This window comes from Clinocottus analis, unplaced genomic scaffold (assembly GCF_023055335.1).
Source record: "Clinocottus analis isolate CAN_PGR_092001 unplaced genomic scaffold, fCliAna1.0.p SCAF_7, whole genome shotgun sequence".
NCBI classification, from domain to species: domain Eukaryota; kingdom Metazoa; phylum Chordata; class Actinopteri; order Perciformes; family Cottidae; genus Clinocottus; species Clinocottus analis.
Window position 1 is genome coordinate 11,601,078 of NW_027176229.1, and position 11,165 is coordinate 11,612,242.

Below are 11,165 nucleotides of genomic sequence, written 5' to 3' on the forward strand. Positions count from 1 at the left end.
TATAGAAGGAAAAAATAATCTGCTGACTTTTCTTGTTGGGATGGCAGATGCAGCGTATAGCCAAACAAATAACACAATAGTTACCTAAAGGCATGCATTTCTTGTAACAACAGGAAATAAGGAGGAAGTAAACATTGATGATGTGGGTAAACGAGGAGCATTAGTGTGAAAACTCCACTTTTGCCAAGAAAATATTCCCCATATTGTTAGACCACCACCAGCAGCCTGAAATGTTGACATACAACTGGTTTGATCCATGGAGTCATGTTGTTTATTCCATCTGGCACCAACAATCATTCCATGATTAAAGTCACAAACCACAAATGCATCCTTCAATTATTAAATTTTAGCATCTGATCAGAGCTGTTAGTTAGTCTAGTCAGATGGATCTGTGTGGGTATAAGATACATACAGATCCGTTGCAATACGATGGGATTCTATCGAGCTGGATACGACTGGATATCATTTAGATCCAGGCCAACATGGGTTGCAAGCAATAATGCTCTTTGAGCCATAAGAAGGCTTTTCAGTGAAATATCAGTGCAGGAAGTGTTGGGCTCCATTAACAGCCGCTTAACACCAAATTGGGAACAGCATTTAAACCTGCACTCTGCAGGTAAAGCTTATTCAAATATGATAATTATGCTTGATAAAACACACAATTAGGAAAAAAAGCCCTGCCAGCATTATAAAGGCCAGGTTCACTCTGCAGTTGAGGTAAACAATGGGTCACTTTTTTAGAATTTTTTGTACTTGACCTATTTAATCTGCTCTATTCTAATATAATATATATTAGTTCTAATTTCAATGATAGAGATATTTAAACTACACGAAACAGGAAAAACTCTAAATTATTTCTCTTGAGCTAAGAGGCACTGACACCACAAAATGACGAAGCCACTATGAATCGTGTTAGTAAAGTAATTTTAGTTTGCTGCTGCTGTCTTCCTCTCCTCTCCCGCCCCTCCCCCTCGCCGCCTAAGGAAACAGTCTGAAACCGACAGATCACGATGATGAAGATGTGTGTTTTGGTAAGAGAAAGATATGTGCGTGTGTGTTGATGAGGATGGAGAGGAGTCTTAGAGGATGAGACTGGTAGATGGGTCTTTCTTGTAAAGTGCTCCATTTGTGCACAGAGGTGTCCTGAGTGTCTAGACAAACCTACATGTAAAGCTCATTCGTGTGCTCTTATGTGAACCTCCTTTTCTCCCTGATGGTCTGAGTTGCTCCCTCGCTTCCCCTCCATCTCTCTCTCTCTCTCGCTCTCTCTCCGAGCTTGAGTACAGTAAGCCCTACTGTACTTAGATGCCATAAAATTTAAATGAAGCCGCTTCTCTTCAAACCACAGCAAGTATTTCTGCATGATGTTGAATGGTTAAGTGAAATATCACAATATAATTTAAGTGCTCATATATCTTCAAACTTGTTTGTTGGAAAAGAAAGATTTACTATTATTTTGGTGTGTTTTTTCTCCATCTTACAGTATCTCTTTTTCCTTTTTTTCTTCCCTCCTGCATCAAGTCTGGTATGTTTCTCCTTCTAGACAGCACTCTGTGGCCTCGGGGCTGAAGGCAACGCTTACGAGTGTCTACCTTCACTACAGCTTTGCCAGACAGACCACACACACTCATACTTAGAAACTGCTGGATGTATATTTGAACCAAACCCCAAGAAAAGCTTTAGAGCGACTGAAACATTTAAAACACATTTATTGTTCTTTCATTTACTAACATCCTTTCACAAACCACCTTTCCGGAAAGGGATTGCGAAATAGTTTTCCACCCAAATGGACCAGAAACTACCTTTTCTTCCACTTCCACTTTTTTTGGGAGTAAAGTGGACATTTGGAGTTATTTGGCTCCTCTGCACCTCACTACTATTTGGGCAGGTGTCTTTAGATTATCTTATTATATTATTCAATATTGAAAAAACACATATCCATGTACATACTACTACACAGGCATAACTGTTACAGACACTGCATTCACAGGCACACAAACAAGAAAAACAGAGTGTTTTCTTTCATACACTATCATCTCTCTTACCTAATGCTGCGTTTGTTCATGTTTTGTAAGAAATAGCCAACCTGTGCTCATATTACCTTTTCAGATGCTCTATGATACCACTGTTCAACCCTGTCTCCTAAAATTATCTACGATTGGTTTGTATTAGCAAATATAGTTTGTAGGGAACATAATAAAGCCGCATGGATTATCATTTTATTAATCTATTGAGGTAATGTTGATTTAAAAAATATTAACCATACCTATCACTACTTTACTGCCAATGGAAAATGATCCGAACTAATGTTACTGTGACAAGTTTGCTATGAAGTATATATGTTGTTTCTCATATTATAACAACTTCTGGCTAAAGCATGATTAAAGGAATAGTCCTACAAATTGAGAAATATGCCAATTTGTTTTCTTGCCGAGAGTTATATGAGATCTGTCCACTTTCTTCAATTTAAAGCGACAAGAGGTGTGTTGAGCCAGTAATGTGCAAGGTCAATCTTAACAAGAGCTAGTTCAAAGTTCAGTTCATACAGATTGAAATAGACTAGTAAATGTTCATCAATCACAGAGTTTGAGCTCGGTTTACAGTATCAAATGATAAATGAGTTCACATCCATTTCTGATGTGGTGTCTTACTAATCTTTTAAATGTAATTTCAGCCGTCCACTTTCTGTAGTTTCTGTCTCCAACCCCAACCGCCCCACAACTGCACACATATAGGTGCACATGTGAGCAGTGTGTATCCTCAGGGTGTTCATTCAGGCTGAACTATTTGATGGTCTATAGATGCAGTTGCTTCATTGATATGTGGCTCCGTCTGCTCTGCCCTGTGATGTCACGTGATGCCTCCCAGTGTTGTCAGTTCAGGACTGCTACTGTTAATGTCTCTCTGATGAGTATTGTTTTCATTGAACTTGTACCTGCCTGTGTTTCCAGCCTTTGTACACAATATGTAATGTTGTTTGTGTGTGGTATTTCTGCCACAGTGTTTTTGTTGTCAGGCATAATTTTTTCTTGCACATAGCCTCGCTGACTCAGTTGTGTGTGTGTGTGTGTGTGTTGGCCGGCAGTCTGTTTGTTGTATTTCCATGTGTCACATTGAGTCATCAGTGTGCCTGTCATTACCATAGCAACCATGCTGTGACATATGCCCACTTCTCGGCTCGACTGACAGAACTGTTGCTGTGGTGAAATCAGAGGGATGTTGGAGCAAATCACACCTCGCCCGCTTCCTTCCGCTCATCTCTTCCTCTCTTGTTCAGTTTATTTACTACAAGCTTTAGTAAAGGAAAGACAGGGCATGTTCTACAGACAACAAGATGCTCTCCTCCTTTTTAGACTGACCAAGCGGAGATGATGGAAATGCTACAGTTGATGGTATATGCAGAAGAAGTCAACGATCTTTTTTGTTTCCCTTGTTTTCAAAAAAAAGAAGCTACAAGTGACTGTGTTTGTCTGTCTGCGCTCACCGTGATGTACATATTTCTCCCCACTGGGATCCTGAGTTCTGAGGAGTCATGCCTCTGTACTTGAACAACACCGGAGCAGTAACCGTACAGAGCATCCCGACACTTGTTCACAATTGATTTCACACTGAGTGAATTTCTTTGTTTCAAAACACGTCTCCTGAAGAACAAAACAACAAACTTGTTTCTGCTCGTAAGACAACAGAGATTGTGCAGACAGAGCTGAACTATGGGAAATCGAGAGATGTGGATGTATTCTGTTGATAAAAGAGGATTATTTCTGAGAAAGTTAACATGCTTCTCAGGATCTGGTGTAAACTCTGAGCCCTAATGCAGTTGCAAGTTGTTACCTTGGAGGTGAGAGCATCAATACATGTAACTCGGCTGAGATGGCTGCTTATTATCTTTAGCAACTTTTCAGATGTGTGTCCAGACTGTTTCTTTGACTAGGGAACATTACACATTCACAGGCTGAGTGTTGAAAAGGTGTTTTAATTTAAATATAAAATATTTCTATATTAAAAAGTAAGTGCAGTCAAAACAGTCCGTAAACAGAAGTTATTTGGCCTTTTCGTTCCGACTAAGATTCAACCAAACTCTCACATATTGTGTGAAACTTATGAATGCTTCAAAACTCGAGGTCAGAAGCTTGTGGGTTGTTGATGAGAAATGTTTTACAGCTTACAATAGAAACTATGTATTTTTCCATCCAGTGGGATTAATATTTTTGCAATGTTATTACAGTACATGTAAAAGGCTATGACATTATTCCTGAATATACTTCGATAAGTGTTACATTTCATGATGCAGTCAGTATGCTACACTTACACACATAAACAGTTTTAAGTTAAATCTTGACCGTGCCAAAATATTGCACAATCTTCATTGGAAAATGGGATTTGCCCAGTTGTCGTAGAAAAGGTCTAGATTTCTTTAAAAAAGAAGAAGATATTTATATTACTTCATTCACTGTCATTACAGTATGTGCAACTAAATTAAACATTAAGATCTCTCAACACATAAGCAAGGAAGATCATATACATTCTAAATAAACTCCATAATACATATTTAATGGGCTCGTGAAACTTACAATGCTTTAGAATAACATGACAAATACTGATGTGGTTTTGCACCAAGGCCACTTGATTTGTTTGTGTGGAATGGAGGAAATGTTAATTGTTTCTACTGTGTTTGGTACTTTTATTGGATCACAACAACTTATTGGAGAGAGTGACTATTAGAGAAATGCACTTAGCCCTGAAATGACTCTGCTTCACATCAGTATTAGAAACTGAGTGAAAGCTACAACATGCTGTATGCACATTCTCATGTCGTGTCAGTTGTATTGACAAAGAGACAAAGATCATTCTAGAAAAGGCGCCCGCAGCAACGTATCGATATTACATTTTGTATACATTCATTATGTGTTCTCAACAAATGAAAGGATCAACAGAGATTTAACTTGATTCTAATCAGAACATAATTCCTTCAGAACATTTACAATATTTACCACGTACAACATTTAAAATCCAACAATCGGGTATCATTTCAATGAATAGAATACCATAAAATGAATCTATCTTTCTCAGAAGAATGTTACTTAAACTGATGTAGACAAGAGTACAGAGTAAGACTGCAGCACAATCACAGCATCTTGTCAACAAACATACTTTAAAAATTGATAAAAATGATTACAACTGGCAATTGAATTCGAGATATTGTTCATTTTTCAACCCCAATGTTGGAAGATACATGGTGAGGAAAAAGAAATCCAGAAAATATGTAGTTTATTAAGTTATTATTGTGCAGTTATTCTTGCAGATTTAATAAACATGTAGACATAATGGATATATCATGTTTTTTCCAATAGTGGCTTTATTCACTAGCTGCTACATTCACATGAGTAAATGTCGTGGAATGTGTCAGTATCTATAATTTACATTTTTGTGTTTGCATCCCATTGTCTTTTTAGATGCACAAACTAGTGCGTCCTCACTGACACAAAGAGTGTCTCTGCAACTCTCTAATGGGAGAACAAGCTGTGTGAAGAGACAAAATGTCACCAGGCGGTCCCTTACTCAGGGCATACTTAGCATTTAAAGCCCCCCCCACCCCTCCCACTCCACCCTGAAATAGGCGTGCTAACATTTAGCGGCGGGGGGAAAGAGAGAGAGAAAGGACGCACAGACGGGCTTCAGCTAGGCAGGCAGGCGGCAGATTCCTCTGGCCCTGTAGTGGAGCCGTGGGGAAGTTTTTAATTCCTCCACCCTTATGGTTCATTTGTCCTCCAGATCCCCCATGTGAAGCTCCGCGATGACCACTCATGTGTGCACTGCTGTTGAATTATTAACGAGAGCGATAAGAGAAGAGGGAGGCGATGGGAAGATGGAGAGGATAGGAGGGAGAGAGGGAGGTGAGATGAGGAGGAGGTGCAGGGGGGGAGAGGAGAAGTGAGAAGGGAGCTCTGAGTGTGGCAGTGAGGGGAGAGGTGTGGAGATGAGGTGAGGGTGAAGGGGGTCAGAAAAAACGAGGTGAGAAGAGCGAATGGAGGTGGGAGAGAGATGGAGGAAGGGTGAGAGAAGGCAGAGGGTGAAGACTGGACAGTTAACGAATTGTTATAACACACTTTAATGCAATTTTAAACGAGGGCATTTTTAAGTATGTATTATTAATTTATTTGTCAACAACTATAAATGATGCTATGAAGCATCCATAACTGGTGTAGGAATGGTTTGTATTACTATACCATATGAAGATGACACTACTTCACATATACATATAAATAATCTTAGTATTAAATGTAATACACAAATAATGTTTGATATTCAAACGTAATGTTTCATGATGAATACAGTTATGTGTTATATTATATCCTCAACCATTCATTAACTGCGCACTAATAAACAAGATTTTTTTGAGATGTTTAACCAGGAGAGTGATAGTTGTTGACATATAAAGTAATAACAAGTTTAAAATGTTTTTATATATGCTTCAATAAACCACGTGTTCACTGTACAGCTTGTAAAAGCTCATTTGGGGTTCAAATAAAAAAAACTCAAAAATGTCATGATGTTTTGAATGAAGAAGAGTTTAGTTAAACACAGCAGCAATTTAGAATTAAAACAAGCCACAAGTTTACATACATGTTAAGTGGTCATATAATCTGAAATATAGAAACATCTTCTGAGCATCAGTGTGTAAAAAGATAATATTGTCATTGTGTGTATTAAGTCTATGCCTTTCGTAGAAGCTGCAGCTCACATCTACAGCTACCATCATCGTTCCCATTTAAAACAGTGATCTCATTTGCACACAGACCTGATATATAATATGTTGTCCTTCATGAAAAATGTCTAAATCATAATGTTTTAGGAATAATTTTCTCAAAACTAAGCTATAATTTAAATAGAGTCACTGGTGCAAAGTCTATCTCTTGTCCAGTAATGCTGGGACAAATGTTTTCTCTATTTACTTTAGATGGCAGCTCATGCATAATCTAGCTCAGTTTAGCTCAGACCTAAAAGGGCTTTGTGTTAGACATTTGGCTTCATAATGTGATGCATTTTCTATCAAAGAAAAGCAATAATGTGGACAGATGTCATTTAAAACTATGAAACAATTATTAACTTTTTAGCTAGGCAGCAACCTCCTTATGCAAGTGAAGCCAATGCAGAAGTGCCTTAAACCTTCCAACAGGGGCACCTCATGTAGTCGCAAAAGAATGTCAGATTACATAGAAGTCTTTGAGAAAATGACCGTACTGCGCATATGATTTATTACCTCATTAAACAATATAAACATGAGTTTATGGCCTCAAGTGCTAGTTTCAAGTCTTCTTTAATACAACATGATGTTCATTTAGTAAATCATATTCCCATATAGAGTAAAATAGACAATAAAGCAGACTCTAGGGCATGGCTAACTTGTGATTGATTGGACGTTACCGCGTCACTTTTCACTGGTTGCAGAAAAAAGATGGCTACGATCAAAAAATGCCCAACTCAAGGCTTCAAAACTGTTGTCTATAAACCAATAGGTGGCGCCACAATGACTATGTCCACTTCTTATATACACTCGATGCTTTTAGTTAACCTTAGATCCTACATTTCCCCAAATGCTATATTTTAAACCCTTTTTCAAACCCAAGACAAAATCAAGATAACTCTGGTTACATAGTAAAGTTCCTTTCATCAGACTTTAGAAAGCCCCTCCTATGACAGTACAGTGGTGGCATAGATGGTGTTGAAAAGTGATACTCTACTCCTCAGTGACCAACTGCCTTTCACTGTACATTCTCAGAGTGATCACATCTCTATTGTTCCTGTGGGAGAACGTCACACACTCACAACACTGTCTGTTCTACTCTACACCTGTGATAAGGATTGGGCGACAGTGATGCAACACACCCCGACAGTGTCTGCGACATCATTACATAGTGAGAGTTAGTTGAGTACAAAAAGCACACACACACACACACACACACACACACACACACACACACACACACACACACACACAGAGCTACTCTGTAACTTGTGATATAAAATGCTATGAAACTGTACTGTATATGAAGACTACTTTTACACATCTATGCATAAAGAAAAATGCCCAAAACAAAACACAACATGCACACACATACACACACACACACACACACACACACACACACACACACACACACGCACACACACAAATACATGCACAGTGTCTGGGGGGTACATTAAGCCCTGGCGGATTTGTCGAAAGGCCCAGATTATTCATTAATAAAGAAAGGATGAAAACGAGGAGGGGGAGGCGGAAGGGTGTGTGTTAGTGTGTGTGTATGTGTGTGCGTGTGTTTGTGTCTGTGTAGTGAGGAGGGCAAGGAGAGTTGGAGAGAAAGAGAAGGGGAAGAGAGAGAGGAAGGTTGGGTAGGGGGGTACACAGTATTAGACAGTAATTAAATAATCATCTGTGTGGTTCTCGTTTACTCCCTCCCCTCTACCTCCTCCGCCTTCTCCTACAGCACTAGCGGCCACAACACCTGTCACAACTCATCATCCTCACACACACACACACACACACACACACTCTCTCTCTCTCTCTCTCTCTCTCTCTCTCTCTCTCTCTCTCTCTCTCTCTCTAAAGAGGCTACAGCCAAAATCACATAAAAGCCATACACACGTGGAGTCGTATAAAATATATGCAGTCATACATAACGCACAGATACACACACACATGCTTGTGCACACAGCCATGTTGATAAAACACAAAAGGGAGAGGGTATGTGAGTGGCAGGGGTAGAGGGGGTAGTTTGGGAGGCAGAGTGCTTGTCAATTTAATTTCCACCATCCAGTAGTCTTCTATGATTATCCTCTCACCCTCACCACCCTCCTTTATATTTATCCACTTATCCTTCGCCTCATGCCAGGTAGCTGCTGTCCAGCTCAGGTAAATACTGGATGACAGACTACAAAATGTCAGCATGAGACAGACCAGATCATTGCCATCAAGAGAAACCTTTCAAACGATGGCAGTGATTGTCCCTGTGTTGTTTCAGGACAGCTAGCAATAATCAGCGTTACCATAATTGTGGTTAATGACAAGGACTTGGGTCCTATTTTTTAAAATTTATTTTGGCTATCATTTCTATTGGTTGGGTTGAAGTAAATGTTGAAATGTGGGAATGTGATGTCAGTGCAACAACGTCCAACGGATTTCTACAAAGCCCTGGGTTCAGCCAAAATTATTTTCCAAACTGTCATCCCAGTTTGCTGGTTCTTTGACCCACTACACTGTACATACCCTGTACATACCATAGTTGTGCATTAACAGACAATTCCTATGCAATGAGGCATTATATCTGTAGTTTTAATAAGAAACTGTTTTGGCTTTTTTACAACCTGTATGATTGCATGTGTTCTTGCCGCATCAGACTCCATTGTAGCAATGTCTCTTAAATGATGGCTAAAACTATGAAAAAAAGTTGTATTAAAACAGTGATGTTTTGAAGCATATACAGCATCGCATACATACTCACAGACATATTTGTGTTTCATGACTTTTGGGAAGATAACATTGATTTACATTTATTTCCTGAAAACTTGCATTAACCATAACCGCTACCGGCCTGTATGATAATACATCCTGTATGATAATCCTGTATGATTTACATTATGGTAACGGTGTGTCCCCACAATGTTTTATGTGGCAATTTATGTCCTCACAAGATGGGTAAAACACACACACACACACACACACACACACACACACAGAATCTGGGGGATTAGTAAAACTGTTATGTGTTTTCTTTTTAGGGAGGGAATACTGTTATATTTCATCCAACTGCCACTCACAAATTGTTGCAGATACATTTGTGATTATATAGGTCTTCTGCATGCTCAAATATTCCGTTTGTTTTGATTAGTGAAAAGTACTAAGATTAAGAAAAATTATCTTGGGTTGCAAATCTGATAAAACTCCCTTGAATGGGCAACCAACAAAAGCAGTTTATTTTTTAAACAGGGTTAAGAACAATTACTTAGAACTGAAGGTGAACTAGAGATGTTTGTTATAATCTTCCATCACATAACTGCTAGGTAAATAATAGGTTTGTACAAACTAATGTCATTATTTTAATATCTTTTATTAGAAGCATAACATCCAAATCAAGAATGCTGTAATATCCATCTGGCAACATATTAACCACAGGCATACATGCATGCATGCCCACACACTTATGCAGAGAGGAAAACACACACTCTGACAGTTTCAAACATACACAGAATGAGCGCACACTCACCAACATGCACACTCCAAACAAACCCCAACCTGACAGAGAAGTACATTATGTATGAGTACAGTCAGCCATATGGCCATAGGGACTGTTGGGCAGGCCGACAGGGTTCAGCTCTGAGGAGGTCACTCACACACACACACACACACACACACACACACACACACACACACACACACACACACACACCCACACACACACCACAGAATAAACATTCAATAGTGTTACTGTGGATGCATTCTTTCATTCATTGATTCATATTCCTGCAGGGCCTCCCCGTGAAATCCGGCATACAGGCCAGTATGGCTGGATAATATGGCCTTTGTTAATGACGGTCTGAAAATTGTGCCTTTTTACAGCAGGAGGTAAACAGGATTTTGATTAACATCTGCTGGGAATTACTCATTGATTTTGTCCTCTGTTTTTGTGGTGATTACAGTGTTGCTGAAAACAATCAATCCGTCCTACACTGACATTAAGAGTCAGACAGATTTGTGGACCTCATGTCCCACATGTGAAGCTAAAAACTGCAGAGCAAGGGATTTGGGGAGATACATGATTCCTACAGGGGTACAATTTGTTCTCAGGAAATGAACTCTTTCAAATTTTGGTTAGTTGTTTGCTGGTCATTATTAAAAAATTATAGGGTGTTTCCGCATGTTTTAGCTGTTTACAAATAATACGCCATATGCCAGCTGACCATTTTACAACATATGCTGTAAAAAAAGTTACACATAGCTAATGGACTCTTGTTTGAGTTATACAATCCATCCCAAAATCATCACATCTGCATTGAAAAGTATCAAGACCTGATGAAGGTGCTGTATGAAAAAAGACATAAATGTATGAATGTCCCCAGAGGATGACATATTTAAATTTGGGGCCAAAGAGTTAGACCAATTGACACTC